Consider the following 21,605-nt stretch of genomic DNA (forward strand, 5'->3'; position numbering starts at 1 on the left):
TTGTTCTTCCTTCTCACCGTCGTTTCCTGGAGAGTGGGGAATTCTAACCCATGCACTCTTGATCCTGTGGATGAAATGGAGTGGGACTGCTGTAGCTGTGTTCACTCAACCAACACACAGATATTCAGAGCAAATAAAACCAAATGCATTTGTAATGGTGACTAGTGATCCACCCTGCATTAAAACATAATTCGCCCCAAGTACATTTATCATGGGGATGTATATTGTCCCTTGGCCTACTCCCTGTGTGGCACTATACCAGGAGCCCCTCCTCCAGTACTAAGCAAAGCACAGAGGGCCTTCCCAGCCTTGACAAGTACCAAGGTGATCTGGCGGGTACTGTGTCTGTGCGTGAGTTCATTGCTTTAAATGTGGGTCACCCACAATATGGGTCAGAGATTCCTCTATGCACACCCAGTGGCTATTTCAAGCATTGATTCAAATCTGATCCCATTAAGCTCTCCACCTGCTGCCCAAGCTGCAAGGCATAAGGGGGACCTGCCACTCCAAAAATAGCCTTGAGGCAGATTCTGTTGTTTTGGTATCAGAGTACGCCACTGAATCATAGGTTTTCAATGTGTTTAGGGGCCGCCCTCAGAATGACTCGCCATAAACCACATAAGACACAGGCGTCCTAGAGCTTCATTACGGGCTAACAAGGAGATTTAACTTCAAGGTTATTTGCAAGCCAGGCTAAACACAGGGCTATGTAAACTGATACTACTCAATGGGCTGTATTTACATATTGTAACCATGGTGAAAGCAGAGTAATGAAAAGTAGTCAGAAGAAGTGGGAGGAACTAATGCTACAGCTTGAATGCTCACTAGTCAAATATACACTGAGTGTACAACAAATTAGAAACACCTGCTCTCTCCATGACATAGACTGACCAGGTGAATCCAGGTTAAAGCTATGATCCCTTATTGATGTCACCTGTTAAATCCACTTCAATCAGTGTAGATGAAGGGGAAGAGACAGGTTAAAGAAGGATTTCTAAGCATTGAGACATTGATTGTGTTTGTGTGCCATTCAGAGGGTGAATGGGCAAGACTAAATATTTAAGTACCTTTGAACAGGGTATGCTGGTAGGTGCGAGGCCACCGGTTTGAGTGTCTCAAGAAGTGCACCGCTGCTGGGTTTTTCATGCTCAACATTTTCCCGTGTGTATCAAGAATGGTCCACCACACAAAGGACATCCAACCAACTTGACTGTGGGAAGCATTGGAGTCAACATGGGCCAGCGTCCCTTTGGAACGCTTTTGACACCTTGTCCATGCCCCAACGAATTGAGGCTGTTCTGAGGGCAAAATGGGGTGCAACTCACAGGAGGGTGCTGAGGGCAGGACAGCTCATAATAATGGCTGGAAGGGAGTAAATGGAATGGCATTAAACACATTAAAACCACGTGTTTGATATATTTGATACCATTGGCTCAAGCCAATACCATGAGCCCGTCCTCCCCAATTAGGTGCCACCAACCCCCTGTGGTCAACTCCAACTCAGGTTGGATTTCAACATGAGTCAGCTCCAGAGTTGCTACACAAGTAAACTATTCTACATTTCAGCAAGTATCTAAAAATCTTCTTTGCCTGGCCCTTCACTAATATGTTGTTATTTTCAAATGGATGGCAGTTTATTTCACTAAGTAATACTCTAGTACAGCTTTAACCATAATCTTGCTTTGCCCGACTCACCTCTCGGGGCCAAAGCCAGCCTGGATGCGGGTGGCGCTGTATCGCTGTGCGGCCGTCTCGTGCCCGTGCCCGTGCCCATGCCCATGCCCATGGGGGCTGAGGGGGAAGAGGTGCTCCGCGTTTTGTTGTGAGGGGTTGGAGCTGGGCCGGGGTAGCTCTGTGTCCCCTACGATCCTCCGGTAGTCCATCTGGTGGCTGTCCCGCTCTCCATCCACCCCAAAGTGTTCGTAGCCGTACCCTTCCATGTTGGGTCCAATTGCCAAGCTCTCTTGCTCCAGTCTCTCACTCTGGTCGGTGACCTCACCGTCGCCCTCTGACCCTTCTGTCGGTGACGTCCCTCAAGTGGACTCAAGTCACGTAGGGACTAGGGGTCCCTGAACCGGCCTACCAGCGCAAAACAATTCCCACAGAACAGAAAGAATTAGAACGATCTCAGCCAACCAACCAGACGAGTCAAAGGAGCTGAGGACCTGAGTTTGAAAAACAGAGCTACTTGTGAGAGACACAACACGTTCTCTGGTTCAACACATTCTTATCTTGGTCTCATAGCTCCAGTGTTGTCTTTACCGTCAACTTTGTTGTCGAATCCCAGGTCAGATACAAAAATACTCAGAGAGATATGAGAGAGAGAGAGAGAGACAGAAGTAAGATAGTTATGTCCCTCCCTCCCCCGTCTATGCGCAGGGTGCACCTGCTAACCAACCCACAGTGTCCGCTAGGCGTGTCAGCAGAGGGTGTCACCGTGGTAATGCTCCTGCCGAGATGGCGTTGTCGTGGAAATGATGCCGGAGAGGCTTGTCGTCGTGGAGTCGTCGCCGTCCCAACGTTCCCCTTGCCCCTGTGAGAGAACTAATACTCACTGACCTGAAGGGAGATTGTGGTGGGAATGGGAGGAGTGAGATGGCAGAGAGAAAGGGCCCAGACTAATAGAGGGAGGGAGAGGTGGATAGAAAGAAAGAAAGAGAATGCCTGCAGGGATAGAGGAGAAGCAGAATGGGATACTCAGTGAGTTTTTGTCCAGTCGAGTGCTGCTCTATGAATCTCTCTCTGCGTACAGCTTAACCCTGTTTTCTGTCAGTGGCAGACGTCGCTTTCACAAAGAGGATTGGGGAATTAGAATACAGTGGGCAGGAGATACATGCAGGAGGCAGAGAGGGCACTTAAACACACTCCAAACAGACTAGCACTGTCGCCAATGTGCGTGTGTGTCTGTGTGCGTGTGTGTCTCTGTGTGTGTGTGTGGCCGTGGGACAAACCCACAGTAATATACAATAATTCCACAAACTGCTTGAGATAGTGCCAAAGTATGGCCTTGAGGAGGATGCCTGGCTTGCCTTGGACACAGACAGGTTCAGGGACATACAACAGTGCTCACACTGCACCACAGGAGAGAGTATAGCTAACACAAGGGTGACAGCTTCTTACATAGCCCCTGAAATAGGCCTCAAATGTTCAGTACAATCTACAGTATATGCACAGTACAAACCATTCTGCTCCCAAAAACTGTGTGTGGATGTACCTTTAAATAGGACAGTTTGGGGTCTGTACTCTTAACATCTTCCCGACAGTGTTTTACAACTTACAGAATAGAATGTTAAAGGCTCAGTTGACTGGAGCATGGAGCTAGCTATAGCAACAACCAAAGTAGTGGGTTCAATTCCGGCATGGGCCCCACATAGTGAATACTGTATAGTAGGCATATACAGTGCATTCAGAATGTATTCAGACCCCTTTACTTTTCCCACATTTTGTTACGTTACAGTCTTATTTTAAAATGGATTCACATGGTTTTCCTCTCATCAATCTACACACAATAACCCGTAATTGCAAAGCAAAAACAGCATTTTAGAAATGTTTGCTAATAAAAATGTAATTATCACATTTACATAAGTATTCAGACCATTTACACAGTACTTTGTTGAAGCAACCTCCCTCGAGTCTTCTTGGGTATGACGCTACAAGCTTGGCACACCTGTATTTAGGGAGTTTCTCCCATTCTTCTCTGCAGATCCTCTCAAGATCTGTCAGGTTGGATGGAGAGTGTCGCTGCACAGCTTTTTTCAGGTCTCTCCAAAGATGTTACATCGGGTTCAAGTCCGGGCTCTGGCTGGGCCACTCAAGGACATTCAGAGACTTGTCCCGAAGCTGCGTTGTCTTGGCTATGTGCTTAGGGTCGTTGTCCTGTTGGAAGGTAAACCTTCGCCCCAGTCTGAGGTCCTAAGCGGTCTGGAGCAGGTTTTCATCAAGGATCTCTCTGTACTTTGCATTCATTTTTCCCTTGATCCTGACTAGTCACCCAGTCCCTCCCGCTAAAAAACATCTGCACATCAGACCAGAGAATCTTGTTTCTCATGGTCTGGGAGTCTTTAGGTGCCTTTTTGTAAACTCCATGTGCCTTTTACTGAGGAGTGGCTTCCGTCTGGCCACTCTACCATAAAGGCCTGATTGGTGGAGTGCTGCAGAGATGGTTGTCTTTCTGGAAGGTTCTCCTATCTCCACAGAGGAACTCTGGAGCTCTGTCAGAGTGACCATCGGGTTCTTGGTCACCTCCCTGACAAAGGCCCTTCTCTCCCAATTGGTCAGTTTGGCCAGGTGGCCAGCTCTAGGAAGAGTCTTGGTGGTTTCAAACTTCTTCCATTTAAGAATGACGGAGGCCACTGTGTTCTTGGGGACCTTCAATGCTGCAGACATTTTTTGGTAGCCTTCCCCAGATCTGTGCCTTGACACAATCCTGTCTCGGAGCTCTGCGGACAATTCCTTCGATTTCATGGCTTGGTATTTGCTCTGACGTGCACTGTCAACTGTGAGACCTTATATAGACAGGTGTGTGCCTTTCTAAATCATGTCCAATCAATTTAATTTACCACTGGTGGACTCCAATCAAGTTGTAGAAACATCTCAAGGATGATCAATGGAAAAAGGATGCACCTGAGCTCAATATCGAGTCTTATAGCAAAGGGTCTGAATACTTATGTAAATAAAGTACTTCTGTTTTTTATTCTTTATAAATGTACAAACATTTATAAAAACCTGTTTTCGCTTTGTCATTATGGGGTATTGTGTGTAGATTGATAAGGGGGGAAATGATTTAATCCATTTTAGAATAAGGCTGTAACGTAACAAAATGTGGAAAAATTATTTTCCAAGCCAGGCTAATTAATACTTTCTGAATGCACTGTATATGTCGACAGAAACTTGCAATGGGGAAAACATCTCTTAAATGTGCTCTTCTCTTCATTTTTTAAAAACAATGTCAGAGAAAGAGGCTGAGAAAGAGAAAGGGAAAGAAATAGGTACCACCTAGAAAGAGGTATCTCCCCATCACCCCTTTCTCCCACTCGAGACCTGGTGTCTGAAAGGGATCAGGAACAGGTGACTGAGTGTTTGTGACAGTTGTTCAGACTCGAGGACGGAAAATCATCTTATGCTGCCCGTGGAGAGCATAGCAACGCCCCATCCTTGTCCGTGCAGTCAACCCCCCAGTCAACCACTCCATGGAACCCTCTTTTCACAGCTAGGTTAACACTGGAGCCGAAGCCTAACGTGAGATCAGCACGCTTGTTACTATAAACTTTCGTGGAAATTACACACTGCTATCCATGTGATATGTGTGTCAATTCAAGTTCCGTTGTGCCCCTCTGTGTTGTTTACCTCGAAAGCATATATACAAATACACACACACACACACACACACACACACACACACACACACACACACACACACATACACACACACACACACACACACACACACACACATACACACACACACATACACACACACACACATACACACACACACACACACACACACACACACACACACACACATACACACACACACACACACACACACACACACACACACACACACACACACACACACACATACATACACACACACACACACACACACACACACACACACACACACACACACACATACACACACACACACATACACACACACACACACACACACACACACACACACACACACACACACACATACACACATACACACACACACACACACACACATACACACACACACATACACACACACACATACATACAATGGCATATGGAGTTGGGTCACTTTAGTCCATTATTTGTACTCTGTGACCCTTCCGCTCATGTACCCTTCTGCTCATGTGTGTGTGACCCCCTCCCCACGCATTCACTGTATTACCATAATGATAATGGGTCTCGTGTGCAGTATGTGGCAAGGTGGTGTTGGCCGTACCCCTTTCCTGCAGTCAGTGATCAAAAGTGCCCTCTTTGGTCTCATGGGTGGAATGTTATTAATAATAATTAATTATTATAATTTTTATTTTTTTACAACAAAAATCCAGTGTTTTCTATGTCAAACAGTTTTGTTATATTTCAGTCTTCTGTGATTGTAACGTAGACGCTGGCAGTCGAGAAGCAGGTGCAGGTGGTAAGTTTAATATAACAAACATGGAACAATACAACACAGGAGTAGCATCTTGATATGAAACACAAGCAATACTGCCTGGGGAAAGAACCTAATGTAGTGCCAGATAAAGGGGAGGTAATAAATGAGGTAATGGAGTCCAGGTGTGCCTCATGATGAAGCGCAGGTGTGCGTAATGATGGTTGCCAGGACCGGTGGTTAGTACACCGGGACTCCACACCAACCTTTGGGGACCACCCTTGAGGAGAGAGGAGAGAGGAGCGGCGATGGAGCTAAAGCTCCTGAGGAAATGGCGTTAGAAGTTGGCAAACCCCAAAAATGTTTATGTAACCCGTTTATGGTGGTTGGGACTGGCCATAACCTGACTGCATCTACCTTCTTGACGTCCATCTTCACTCCTTGCGGGCTGATTTGGTAGTCTAGGAAGGAGACAGCCTCCTGATGAAACTGGTACTTCTCAGCCTTGACAAACAGTTGGTTAGCCAGGAGGCGTTCCAGGACTACTCGGACGTGAGCGATGTGATCCTCCAAGGTAGCCAGGATGTCGTCGATATACACAACACCAGGATTCCGAGCATATCCCGGAACACATCATTGATGAATGCCTGGAACACTGACAGAGCATTGGCTAAGCCAAATGGTATCACCAAGTACTCGTAGTGACCAGACATTGTGCTAAAAGCTGTCTTCCATTCATCCCCCTCCCGGATGCGGATGAGATTGTATGCACTCCGCAGGTCCAATTTGGTAAAGAACCGGGCCACGCGGAGCTGTACAATGGCACCAACGGGAGAGGGTAACGGTACTTGGTGGTGATGTCATTGAGTCCTCTTGTAATCAATACACGGGCGTAACCCTCCATCCTTCTTGGCCATGAAGAAGAAGCCTGCAGAAGGGGATGTGTGGATGAAACTTTGTTGGAGCGCCTCATGGATGTTCTCCTCCATGGCCTTGGTTTCAACCACCGACAGAGGGTAGATGTGTCTGGGTGGGGGCGCAGAGCCTGCAAGCAGGTCAATGGCAAAGTCCCAGGGGCGATGAGGAGGGAGACAGGTGGCGCAGGTTTTGGAAAATACCTTCCCCAGGTCCTGGTATACCTTCGGGATGTTGGGCTGAAGGGCAACCACAGGACTCTCAACCAACGTGGAACCAACGGGGATGGGAATGCCGGCATTCGGGTGCCCAGTCCATGATTTTCATCCCCGACCATCAGATGGTGGGGTTATGGCTTTGAAGCCAAGGGAGGCCGAGGATGATCTTGTGAGCTGGTGCACTGGTGATGAAGGGAATGTTCTCCTGACGGATGGACCACAGTGAGGGTGAGTGGGTCGGTGATGGGTGTGATGGTCCCGGGACCTAATGGACGATTATCGAGGGCTTGAACATGGAAAGGAGAGGAGAGCAGGTATGAGGTGATGTTAAGAGAGGAGGCAAGAGTCTGGTCAGTAAAGTTCCGGAATCCACTAATGCTGTAGAAACAGACGCTGGGAGTCGAGAAGCAGGTGGTAAGTTTAATATAACAAAGAACGATACAACACAGGAATAGTGTATTGACATGAAACACAGAAACAATACTGCCTGGGGAGAGAACCTAATGTAGTGCCAGATAAAGGGGAGGTAATAAGTGAGGTAATGGAGTCCAGGTGTGCCTCATGATGAAGCGCAGGTGCACGTAATGATGGTTGCCAGGACCGGTAGTTAGTAAACCAGCGACGTCGAACACCAGAGGGGATTAGCGGGAATAGACGTGACGGTGATGTAAATAAAGTGTAATACTGGGATGCAAACTCAAAATGTCAACTCTATATCTGACATGGTACATGGTACAGGTGTCTTCTTTTTCTTAAGCCCATAACCATGTGTGCGAGGTGTATACTTTGGTTTCAAAGTGTGTGTCACTGTGTGCAACCCTGATTTAGCCCACTGCAGTAAAAGGTTATTAACCTTCTGTCTTATGTAACCACACCAAACGTAACATATCATACTAATTTGAGTGCCCCGGATTTACATTTACTGTTACGTCCACTCTACACTGAGTATACAAAACATTAAGAACACCTTCCTAATATTGAGTTGCACCATCCCTTTTGTCCTCAGAACAGACTCAATTTGTCGAGGCATGGACTCTACAAGGTGTCAAAAGCGTTCCACAGGGATGCTGGCCCATGTTGACTCCAATGCTTCCCACAGTTGTGTCAAGTTGGTTGGAGGTCCTTTGGGTAGTGGACCATTCTTGATACACACAGGAAACTGTTGAGTGTGAAAAACTCAGCAGCATTGCAGTTCTTGACACAAACCGGTGCACCTGGCACCTACTACTAAACCCCAATCAAAGGCACTTTAATATTGTGTCTTGCCCTTTCACCCTCTGAATGGCACACATACACAATCAATGTCTCAATTTTCTCAAGGCTTAAATTTTTTTATTTGACCTGTCTTCTCCCGTTCATCTACACTGATTGAAGTAGTATAGTGACATCAATAAGGGATCATAGCTTTCACCTGAATTCACCTAGTCAGTCTATATCACGGAAAGAGCGAGTGTTCTTAATGTTTTGTATACTCAATGTATGAGACCAGTCTTTGTGTGGACACTCATTGAGCAGAACATTGAGCAGTGTGTGTGTGTGTGTGTGTGTGTGTGTGTGTGTAGACTGAGGACATCCTCCATCAGATGACCTGAATATAGAGTCCCCCTGCCTAACTCATGTCACATTTAGCCACTTTGATAGAACAGTGCTCTCTTTTCACAGAATACTCCCTAGGCTACTTTACACTAGACTACTTTGCCAAATTCACTTTATTCTTTTTTATTCTAGACATAATCCTATCTGTTGGCATTCACATCTTTCAAAGCCTAAGTTACATATGCATGCAATGCAAGATGCAAAACGACGTTGCGTAGCAAAAGTACGCAGATGTGCAGCCCTGCAATTTTAAACTCAATGCAAGTACTGGTACGCTGGATCGCCATTAGACGCAAACATTTTGTCCAAACATTTATTGCTTGATCCTCATGTTTGCCGGCTTTGACCATGAATAGTCTAATGTAGGGCATTGAATATGGCCCACAATCTTGTGGCCATCAGCTCTCAACCAGAGGAGGCTGTGGGGAGGAGATATAGGAGGATGGGCTCATTGTAATGGCTGGAATAGAATAAATGGAACAGTATCAAAAACATCAAATATATGAAAAACCACGTTTGACTCTATTCCATTTATTCCATTCCAGCCCGTTCCTCCCACCAACCTCCCCTGCAATATAGCCTCGTTGAATACAGTATTTAAAATGTGTTGTTGGGGATTTTATTTTTCGTTGAGTTACTGCTTTAATGTATATTGTGTTACAGTGGGTTATTGTGTACCGCACAGCCATTAGGTTGTCATCATTTTACCTGCAATGCGCATCTATATTTCCCTGCTGGCATTAGCTGGAACAGAAATATAGTAATCTGAGTGAAATGACTTTGACACCCCTGTGCCAGTATTCATGAAGAGTCTCAGAGTTGGAGTGCGGATCTAGGAGCAGGTCCTCTACCCCTGTCCCTGATCATCTGATCCATTGTGATCTGAAAGACAAAAGTGATACTTGATCCTCATTCCTACTCTGAGGCATTGTTAAATACACCTCTCTCATTCAGAAGGGTTCAATGCAGAAGACACACTTCGGTTGAATGTGTTCAGTTGTACAGCTGACTAGGTATTCCCCTTTCCCTAATACACTGAGACGCTTATAAAACGGGCCCAGGTTGCTGCCCTGGTGTTCTACTGTTAATCATCGCCATCTAGTGGTCATGGACTTTTAATGCAATATCCCCTGTGATTTCCTCCATACATTCCTTCTGAGGACAAGCTACTAATCATTTGTCTGGGCATTCCCTAGTCAAATCAAATTGTATTTGTTACTTGCGCCCCGAATACAACAGGTGTAGATCTTACAGTGAAATGCTTACTTACGAGCCCCTAACCAACAATGCAGTTTAAAGAAAAAAATATGAATAAGAATAATAAGAAATAATTTAATAATTTAATAATTAAAGAGCAGCAGTAAAATAACAATAGCGAGACTATATACAGGGGGGTACCTGTACAGAGTCAATGTGCGGGGGCACCGGTTAGTTGAGGTAATATGTACATGTAGGTAGATTTATTAAAGTGACTATGCATAGATGATAACAACAGATAGTAGCAGAGGTGTAAAAGAGGGAGGGGGGGCAATGCAAATAGTCTGGGTGGCCATTTGATTAGATGTTCAGGAGTCTTACGGCTTGGGGGTTGGAGCTGTTTAGAAGCCTCTTGGACCTAGACTTGGCGCTACCGCTTGCTGTGTGGTAGCAGAGAGAACAGTCTATGACTAGGGTGGCTGGAGTATTTGACCATTTTTAGGGCCTTCCTCTGACACCGCCTGGTATAGAGGTCCTGGATGGCAGGAAGCTTTGCCTCAGTGATGTACTGGGCTGTATGCACTACACACTGTAGTGCCTTGCGGTCGGAGGCTGAGCAGTTGCCATAGCAGGCAGTGATGCAACCAGTCAGGATGCTCTCAATGGTGCAGCTGTAGAACCTTTTGAGGATCTGAGGACCCATGCCAAATCTTTTCAGTCTCCTGAGGGGGAATAGGTTATGTCGTGCCCTCTTCACGACTGTCTTGGTGTGCTTGGACCATGTTAGTTTGTTGGTGATGTGGACGCCAAGGAACTTGAAGCTCTCAACCTGCTCTACTACAGCCCCGTCGTTGAGAATGGGGGCGTGCTCGGTCCTCTTTTTCCTGTAGTCCACAATCATCTCCTTTGTCTTGATCACGTTGAGGTAGAGGTTGTTGTCCTTGCACCACACGGCCAGGTCTCTGACCTCCTCCCTATAGGCTGTCTCGTCGTTGTCGGTGATCAGGCCTACCACTGTTGTGTCATCGGCAAACTTAATGCTGGTGTTGAAGTCGCGCCTGGCCGTGCAGTCATGAGTGAACAGGGAGTACAGGAGGGGACTGAGCACGCACCCTTGAGGGGCCCCTGTGTTGAGGTTCAGCTTGGCGGATGTGTTGTTACCTACCCTTACCACCTGGGGGCGGCCCATCAGGCAGTCCAGGATCCAGTTGCAGAGTGAGGTGTTTAGTCCCAGGGTCCTTAGCTTATTGATTGTCGTCCCAAGATGGCATAGCAGTCAGACGTCCTTTGTCCTCGTCTTGTCGTGTCCCGTGTATATATATATTTACATCTTTCTTTGCATATCTTTTATATATTTTCTTTTCCAAAAACTCAACTTCAAAACACTCTCCTGCAACCCGCCTCACCAATTATTTTTTTTAAAGTATTATTTACCTCAAATCTGAAATCCACAAAAGAAGCTAACCAGAAGCTAGCCAGAAGCTAACCAGAAGTTAGCCAGAAGCTAGCCAGAAGCTAACCAGAAGCTAGCCAGAAGCTAGCCAGTTTACTGGCTAACGTTAGTATTCAGCTAACCACGGTTTGTGGTCATCAGCTATCCTTTAGCTCGAAAAGCTATCGCCAGTTTTGTACAACGCGACTCAGACCAGAACATACCGGACCTATTTTTCTCTCCATATCCCCGGATTTCAACCGCAAGCTCTGGACATTTACACCTGGATCTCGCAGCTAGCTAGCTGCAATCCGTGTGACTATTGGCTTACGTCGATCCCGGAGCACACATCAATTATTCCAGAGCTAGCCAGCTGAAAAGTTCCATCAGCCACTCCTGGGCTACAATCACCTATCCGGACCCATTTTACTGCCGATGCGGAGCCCCACCGGGCCTTCACGACTGGACTACCGACGTTATCTGCCCGAGGGAGTTATCCAAACTGGCCCCTCCGTCGCGACGTTACCTGAACGCCCATCTGCGGCCCGCTAATCGTTAGCTGTCTTATCGGCTGCTATCTGAATAGGTCTATCTATCGGACAATTTTTCTTGGGTCACTATAACTATATCTATTTTGCCAATTGGATTGATCCACTCTACCACACGGAACCCCACTAATCTACTGTCGGAAACGCATGAGGTGGCTAAAATCAGACTTCCATCCTATGCTAGCTTGCTACCGATGGCTCAGCTAGCTGTCTGAATCGCCGTTACCCCAACCAACCTCACTACTCACTGGACCCTTATGATCACTCGACTAAGCATGCCTCTCCTTAATGTCAATATGCCTTGTCCATTGCTGTTCTGGTTAGTGTTTATTGGCTTATTTCACTGTAGAGCCTCTAGCCCTGCTCATTATACCTTATCCAACCACCCACACATGCGATGACATCACCTGGTTTCAATGATGTTTCTAGAGACAATATCTCTCTCATCATCACTCAATACCTAGGTTTACCTCCACTGTATTCACATCCTACCATACCTTTGTCTGTACATTATACCTTGAAGCTATTTTATCGCCCCCAGAAACCTCCTTTTACTCTCTGTTCCGGACATTCTAGACGACCAATTCGCATAGCTTTTAGCCGTACCCTTATCCTACTCCTCCTCTGTTCCTCTGGTGATGTAGAGGTGAATCCAGGCCCTGCAGTGCCTAGCTCCACTCCTATTCCCCAGGCGCTCTCTTTTGATGACTTCTGTAACCGTAATAGCCTTGGTTTCATGCATGTTAACATTAGAAGCCTCCTCCCTAAGTTTGTTTTATTCACTGCTTTAGCACACACTGCCAACCCGGATGTTCTAGCCGTGTCTGAATCCTGGCTTAGGAAGACCACCAAAAATTCTGAAATCTCCATTCCTAACTACAACATTTTGGCCAAAGGGGGCGGTGTTGCAATCTACTGCAAAGATAGCCTGCAGAGTTCTGTCCTACTATCCAGGTCTGTACCCAAGCAATTTGAACTTCTACTTTTAAAAATCCACCTCTCTAAAAACAAGTCTCTCACCGTTGCCGCCTGCTATAGACCACCCTCTGCCCCCAGCTGTGCTCTGGACACCATATGTGAACTGATTGCCCCCCATCTATCTTCAGAGCTCGTGCTGCTAGGCGACCTAAACTGGAACATGCTTAACACCCCAGCCATCCTACAATCTAAGCTTGATGCCCTCAATCTCACACAAATGATCAATGAACCTACCAGGTACCACCCCAAAGCCGTAAACACGGGCACCCTCATAGATATCATCCTAACCAACTTGCCCTCTAAATACACCTCTGCTGTTTTCAACCAAGATCTCAGCGATCACTGCCTCATTGCCTGCATCCGTAATGGGTCAGCGGTCAAACGACCTCCACTCATCACTGTCAAACGCTCCTTGAAACACTTCAGGCCTTTCTAATCGACCTGGCCGGGGTATCCTGGAAGGATATTGATCTCATCCCGTCAGTAGAGGATGCCTGTTTTTTTTTATTTTTATGCCTTCCTCACCATCTTAAATAAACATGCCCCATTCAAGAAATTTAGAACCAGGAACAGATATAGCCCTTGGTTCTCTCCAGACCTGACTGCCCTTAACCAAGACAAAAACATCCTATGGCGTTTTGCATTAGCATCGAACAGCCCCCGTGATATGCAACTTTTCAGGGAAGCTAGAAACCAATATACACAGGCAGTTAGAAAAGCCAAGGCTAGCTTTTTCAAGCAGAAATTTGCTTCCTGCAACACAAACTCAAAAAAGTTCTGGGACACTGTAAAGTCCATGGAGAATAAGAACACCTCCTCCCAGCTGCCCACTGCACTGAGGACAGGAAACACTGTCACCACCGATAAATCCACTATAATTGAGAATTTCAATAAGCATTTTTCTACGGCGGGCCATGCTTTCCACCTGGCTACCCCTACCCCGGTCAACAGCACTGCACCCCCCACAGCAACTCGCCCAAGCCTTCCCCATTTCTCCTTCTCCCAAATCCAGTCAGCTGATGTTCTGAAAGAGCTGCAAAATCTGGACCCCTACAAATCAGACAGTCTCCTTCTGTGGACTCCAACTGCTCTTAAATACAAGTAAAACTAAATGCATGCTCTTCAACCGATCGCTGCCTGCACCTGCCCGCCCGTCCAACATCACTACTCTGGACGGTTCTGACTTAGAATATGTGGACAACTACAAATACCTAGGTGTCTGGTTAGACTGTAAACTCTCCTTCCAGACTCACATCAAACATCTCCAATCCAAAGTTAATTCTAGAATTGGCTTCCTATTTCGCAACAAAGCATCCTTCACTCCTGCTACCCTCGTAAAACTGACCATCCTACCGATCGTCGACTTCGGCGATGTCATTTACAAAATAGCCTCCAATACCTTACTCAATAAATTGGATGCAGTCTATCACAGTGCCATCCGTTTTGTCACCAAAGCCCCATATACTACCCACCACTGCGACCTGTACGCTCTCGTTGGCTGGCCCTCGCTTCATACTCGTCGCCAAACCCACTGGCTCCAGGTCATCTACAAGACCCTGCTAGGTAAAGTCCCCCCTTATCTCAGGTCGCTGGTCACCATAGCAGCACCCACCTGTAGCACGCGCTCCAGCAGGTATATCTCTCTTGTCACCCCCAAAACCAATTCTTCCTTTGGCCGCCTCGCCTTCCAGTTCTCTGCTGCCAATGACTGGAATGAACTACAAAAATCTCTGAAACTGAAAACACTTATCTCCCTCACTAGCTTTAAGCACCAGCTGTCAGAGCAGCTCACAGATTACTGCACCTGTACATAGCCCATCTATAATTTAGCCCAAACAACTACCTCTCCCCCTACTGTATTTATTTATTTAGCTCCTTTGCACCCCATTATTTCTATCTTTCTTTGCACATTCTTCCACTGCAGATCTACCATTCCAGTGTTTTACTTGCTATATTGTATTTACTTCGCCACCATGGCCTTTAAATTTTTTTTTTTTTGCCTTTACCTCCCTTATCTCACCTCATTTGCTCACATTGTATATACTTATTTTTTCTACTGTATTATTGACTGTATGTTTGTTTTACTCCATGTGTAACTCTGTGTTGTTGTATGTGTCGAACTGCTTTGCTTTATCTTGGCCAGGTCGCAATTGTAAATGAGAACTTGTTCTCAACTTGCCTACCTGGTTAAATAAAGGTGAAAGGGCACTATGGTGTTGAACGTTGAGCTGTAGTCAATGAATAGCATTCTCACATAGGTGTTCCTTTTGTCCAGGTGGGAAATGGCAGTGTGGAGTGCAATAGAGATTGCATCATCTGTGAATTTGTTAGGGCGGTATGCAAATTGGAGTGGGTCTAGGGTTTCTGGGATAATGGTGTTGATGTGAGCCATGACCAGCCTTTCAAAGCACTTCATGGCTACAGACGTGAGTGCTACATGTCGATAGTCATTTAGGCAGGTCCTTGTTAGCTTCAAGAATATTAAATATGATGTGACTCATCTTTGGAGAGCTATCCTATAGAAAATACCGTTAGGCCTACTAATACAGTTACTAGTTTTAGTTTGTAGGGTTCTATATTATGTCTGGTGGAAAAAGTACCCAATTGTCATACTTGAATAAAAGTAAAGATACCTTAATAGGAAATGACTCAAGTAAAAATGTAAGTAACCCAGTAAAATACTACTTAAAAGTCTAAAGTCTAATTCCTTATATTAAGCAAACCAGACAGCACAATTTGTATTCATTTTTTACGGATAGACAGGGGCACGTCATTTCAACGTCTAGTTTTTATTTACATTTGGTTGAGTTGTCAACTAACGTGAATTCAACTTGAACTAAAAATGTCACCATGTCATTGGACAGGTTGAAAAAAGGGAAAACGTATTTTATTTTGATTACTTTTTGCAAATCCAATCAGTTTTCCATGTTGATTCAACATCAGCGATTTAAATGTTTTGTTGTTTAAATTACATGGAAACAATGTTGATTCAACCAGTTTTTGCCCAGTGGGCGTGACCAGAAACAAAACAATGTGACCCATTTAAAAATGGACCTGAAGGGGGACCTTAAAAAAGCCAAGTCATATCATTTATATGCTATTATTCAGAATATTATTTGTTTATTTAACCTTTATTTAACCAGTAAGTCCCATCCTTGGTTAACTTTTACCCAGAGTGCCTTTAGCAGCTCAGTGAATTTCCGTCCATTTGCTCCCTGTGGTCAATGTCAAGTCCTTGGAGAAACATGAGAGTGTATGACTGACTGACCGCAAATAGCAAGAGACAGGCCACAATAGGCCTACAACAATACTCATTGGTTGTTTGATTCACTGATTCTACAGAAAGCTGAAGCTTAAATTGTGAAATTTGCTGGGCGAAACTAGTACCCAAATCACCAGCCGAATGTGGAAGTTCCCTTTTCAGTGTACATCTGTCTGATTATATATGAAAGCCGAAAGGTTACTCAAGGGGTAGAGGAGGGTGTGGGTGTATGTCAATAGTACTGTAAAAGCAAACCACAGAGTATAAAGCTGAACCTATTAATGTATGTGTAATCACTCTCTTTGACGCACACAGAAAGTAGCCAAAAGCAAAATGTGTCAGAACTGTGGGAAAGAAAGCATTGTGCAACAACTCCTAACTTCCCAGAGCTACTTATTGAGTGGATTGTCAAACAACTAAAGAGTCTAGGGTGGTTACATTCTTAACTGCTATGTCATTTTATTTCTTGGTGGGATGGGAATAGGCAAAATATAAAATATGTAGAGCACTTGTCTCATCACACAGGCAAGTAGTCCAACCAAGTCCAATCAGACTTCAGTAGCCTTTTTCTGCCATCTTGCGTGAGTTATCTTCTGTGAAAGAGACTAAAATTAAATCATTTGCAGGCCTATGTATCAAGAATTGGAAATTCCCATCTATTTGATGATGTCATTACACACAAGCTTTGAAGCAAGAGAGCGCTGCGATGCATCATGACATTGCCACATTGCCGTCTGATATCAAGAGGAGAGTAACGTATTTACCTCGACTGTTTTAAAGAAAACTTGAGGAATATCTAAAGCCTGTGTCATCATTAGCAAGGAAAGTCTGTCTTCCACGCCAACCTTGGATCGGGAGTTAAACTACTCAGCACAAGTTGAAGTTTAAAATCGGCAGGCATATTGTAAGTACTTAACAGTTTCTGTCAGCGTTCCTTTTGGTAGTCTACTTTCCCACCACGCGGTTAATGTGTGGTTACGTTTCCGGTTATGTAATAGTAATTTAGTATACGTTTTGGAAAATACATGGAAAAGAGTACAAACAACAAAACACATGTAATTAATATTATTTATATTTGTGAAGGTGACGCTGCGGTTGTCCAACCCAAGATCACGTCCATTTCACTGGAGAAGCTATGATGACAGACGTCTTGAAGATGTTTTTTATCGGGACAGCGTTCACTGTCCTCGCCGCGCTGATGGGAATGGTGGATTCAATTGGTGGTCTCATGCATGTCCAAGACGCGGAACCTGCAGAAAATGTACAGTTGGACAGCAGTACTGACATACGGATGTCTTCAACCCATTCGAGAGGTTCAGGGAGTACCAAACGCATTGGACCATGATGAGGACATCATGTGGCGTAGAATTAACACGAACAGGCTTGGCTTATGTTATGTTTTCGTTTGTCAATTACTGCTTGCACTGTACAATGTGTACACTGATTTTTTACAAAACATTACTGAGCCTTTCATCATGGTTCGCTTTCAGTTTCACTGGTTGGTGTTCCACTCCCACTGGGCAAAAACTGGTTGAAATGACCACTCCCACTGGGCAAAAACTGGTTGAATCAACGCTGTTTCCACGTCATTTCAACCCCCGAAAAATCTATGTGATGACGTTGGATTTCATCAACGTCATCAACGTATGGGCACTCTGTCTCTTTTTTAACTTGAATCCAATGACATGGTGATATTTTTTGTTGAACTGTGCAATTCAGAACTAGACGTTGAACGGACGTCTGTGCGCAGTTGGATTTGATTTACACAGGTCACTACGGGTTTGATGAGTTGTTTAACTTGTTTTGCACATTTGAAGAACACCCTAGTTGATGTTTATAGTAGGCTATTACTAAAGTACGAGGTCATATTGACAGCTATTACTATGTAGTTCTATCCACTCTATACTATACTAATACTTGGTAGGGCAGCAGGTAGAGCGTTGGGGCAGTAACTGAAAGATCGCAGGTTTGAATCCCCGAGCTAACTAGGGGGGGAAATCTGTCTGTGCCCTTGAGCAAGTTACTTAATTTAGCAAACGCTAAATCGCTCTGGATGGGAGCGTCTGCTAAATGACAAAAATGTACTCATCTGTATACATGGTATTGCCTATATCGTGTAGGCTATTTGTTGTATATTGAAGATCACATGAAGGGTAAAGGAAAAAGGGCTACATTATGCACTAATTGACTGTTCATCATGCCCTGTAATATTGTGTCATAAAAAAAGTTGTAAAGAATAAACACTTTTATAGGCTGTTGTCAATTAAATGAATAGACACTATTGCTTGTCTTTTGACCACTCCCTTTTTTTGTATGAATGAATGAGGATGCAGGAGAAACCAAGCCGGATGCAAAATCCTTACATAGCTTTGCTTTCAAATATACAGTAACATGAGTAACCTGCTTCACTGATCACACAGCATCAAATAGGGTATAGTATAGGCTACAGGTGTTTTCCATCACAGATCACACAGGAAACAGAATAAAATAAATTAACTGAAAATGCTAAATTATGAGAAAACATGACAAAGTAGATGTCTAACTATTCTCAATGTTCAACTGAAAGTTTATGTATCATTTTCATATCGACCAACTTCTGTAATGATGTAGGCCTTCATCATTCAGAATCACTATAGTCTTTAGGTTGGTCTTTTTAGCCACTGGGGCTATTATACAATGCTACTGTTGACTGAAATGCGATGCTTTTATGCCAGGCTATTAGCCACTGGTGCTACTATCCACAACATTTTGTACTATGCCCTTGCATCTAAGATGTAAGTTGCTCTCTCATCTTGCATATAATTTGATTTGATATACTTCATTGTCCCAGAGGGGAAATTTGACTTGGACAATTAAAGAGTGCTGCCGATTCCACATAAATACATACAATCAATTGACACAACATACATAGAATAACACCCCATCATACACCCACTCAAAAACATGTTGTTCGTGCCAGCAAGGCTGTGACTTAGGTTCCACATGATGTAAGTCCTACATGCCAGGCTCCAGTCCATTATTGCTATCTCCCTAATCAACCTCTGTGTTTCCCCTGCTGTTTACAAAATCTATTGACATGGGGACAAAATAATGTTTATATCTGTTCAGCCTGCATTGCGGCATTACAGGGGTTCTCAAACTTTTTGGGGCCGTGGAACCCTTTTGTGATAGCAAATTTGTAAGGGACCCCCCTGATAATCAGAACACAACCCCAGGGTTGTACATGGCTGGACGAACCAAGTCTCAGGCCTTGTGATGGAACATTTTAAAGGCCCACCTACTGGCATCGGAGAGGACATTTTGCAGTTTTCTAGCTAATTTCCTGCAGTTCTACGCATTTTATCATGGGGCAGAGAGATTTTTTGTTCTTTCAACTTTAAAGCTAATATCCTGCAATTGTACACACATTGTGCAGTTTTTCCCGAGTAGCGCAGCGGTCTAAGGCATTGCATCTCAGTGCTTAAGGCGTCACTACAGACACCCTGGATTGAATCCAGGCTGTATCACAACCGGCTGTGATTGGGAGTCCCATAGGGCGGCGCACAATTAGCCCAGCGTCGTCCGGGTTTGGCCGGTGTAGGCCGTCATTGTAAATAAGAATTAGTTCTTATCTGACTTGCCAACTTAAATAAAGGTTAAATAAATAAAAAATTAAAAAGTGCAGTGCATTTATGTAAAAAATAAATAATTGATAATTGATGGAGTACTGTGGATACCAATATCCCTGTGAGCCTCCCATGCCCATGTTGCCCAGGGTTAACCCTTTACTGCAGTGGGCTAAATCAGGGTCACAGAGTGTTTCTTGGCAGTCTTAAACAAATCTACTTTGAAATCCAAAGTATACAACTCACACACATGGTTATGGGCTTTAAAAAAGGAGACACTTGTACCATGTCAGATATAGAGTTGAAATCTATTGAATTTTGAGTTTGCAACCCAATATTACACTTCATATACATCACAGAAGACTGAAATATAACAAATACCAGTTGTTTAAAAAAAAGAGGTATATTTATGAAAAATATGAATAACATTCCACCCATGAGGCCAGTAGTCATTTGACTGCAGGACAGGGCTACCAACCTGAATTGTAGATTAATAATATTAGGCCTACATGTCTTGTACTCTAAACTTAATCCACAGATCCCTTGGCAAAAATGTGTTTAATCTGTTGTTATTAGTAACATTCTTAAAATAATGACATGTAAATATATATATATATATACATTACCGTTCAAAAGTTTGGGGTCATTTAGAAATGTCCTTGTTTTTGAAAGAAAAGCACATTTTTTGTCCATTAAAATATTATCAAATTGATCAGAAAAACAGTGTAGACATTGTTAATGTTGTAAATGACTATTGTAGCTGGAAACGGCAGCTTTTTTATGGAATATCTACATAGGTGTACAGATGCCCATTATCAGCAACCATCACTCCTGTGTTCCAATGGCACATTGTGTTAGCTAATCCAAGTTTATAATTTTAAAAGCCTAATTGATAATTAGAAAACCCTTTTTAAATTATGTTAGCACAGCTGAAAACTGTTGTTCTGATTAAAGAAGCAATAAAACTGGCCTTCTTTAGACTTTCTTCTGAAACTTGTCAGTCTATTCTTATTCTGAGAAATTAAGGCTATTCCATGCGAGAAATTGCCAAGAAACTGAAGATCTCGTACAACGCTGTGTACTACTCCCTTCACAGAGCAGCGCAAACTGGCTCTAACCAGAATATAAAGAGGAGTGGGAAGCCCCGGTGCACAACTGAGCAAGAGGACAAGTACATTAGAGTGTCTAGTTTGAGAAACAGACGCCTCACAAGTCCTCAACTGGCAGCTTCATTAAATAGCAAAACCAGCCTCAACGTCAACAGTGAAGAGGCGACTCCGGGATGCTGGCCTTCTAGGCAGAGTTGCAAAGAAAAAGCCATATCTCAGACTGGCCAATAAAAATAAAAGATTAAGATGGGCAAAAGAACACAGACACTGGACAGAGGAATATTGGAAAAAAGTGTTATGGACAGACGAATCTAAGTTTGAGGTGTTCGGATCACAAAGAAGAACATTCGTGAGATGCAGAAAAAATGAAAAGATGCTGGAGGAGTGCTTGACGCCATCTGTCAAGCATGGTGGAGGCAATGTGATGTTCTGGGGGTGCTTTGGTGGTGGTAAAGTGGGAGATTTGTACAGGGTAAAAGGGATCTTGATGAAGGAAAGCTATCACTCCATTTTGGAACGCCGTGCCATACCCTGAGGACGGCGCTTAATTGGAGCCAATTTCCTCCTACAACAGGACAATGACCCAAAGCACAGCTCCAAACTATGCAATAACTATTTAGGGAAGAAGCAGTCAGCTGGTATTCTGTCTATAAT

The sequence above is a fragment of the Salvelinus namaycush genome, chromosome 38 (genome assembly GCF_016432855.1).
Source record: "Salvelinus namaycush isolate Seneca chromosome 38, SaNama_1.0, whole genome shotgun sequence".
Lineage (NCBI taxonomy): Eukaryota > Metazoa > Chordata > Actinopteri > Salmoniformes > Salmonidae > Salvelinus > Salvelinus namaycush.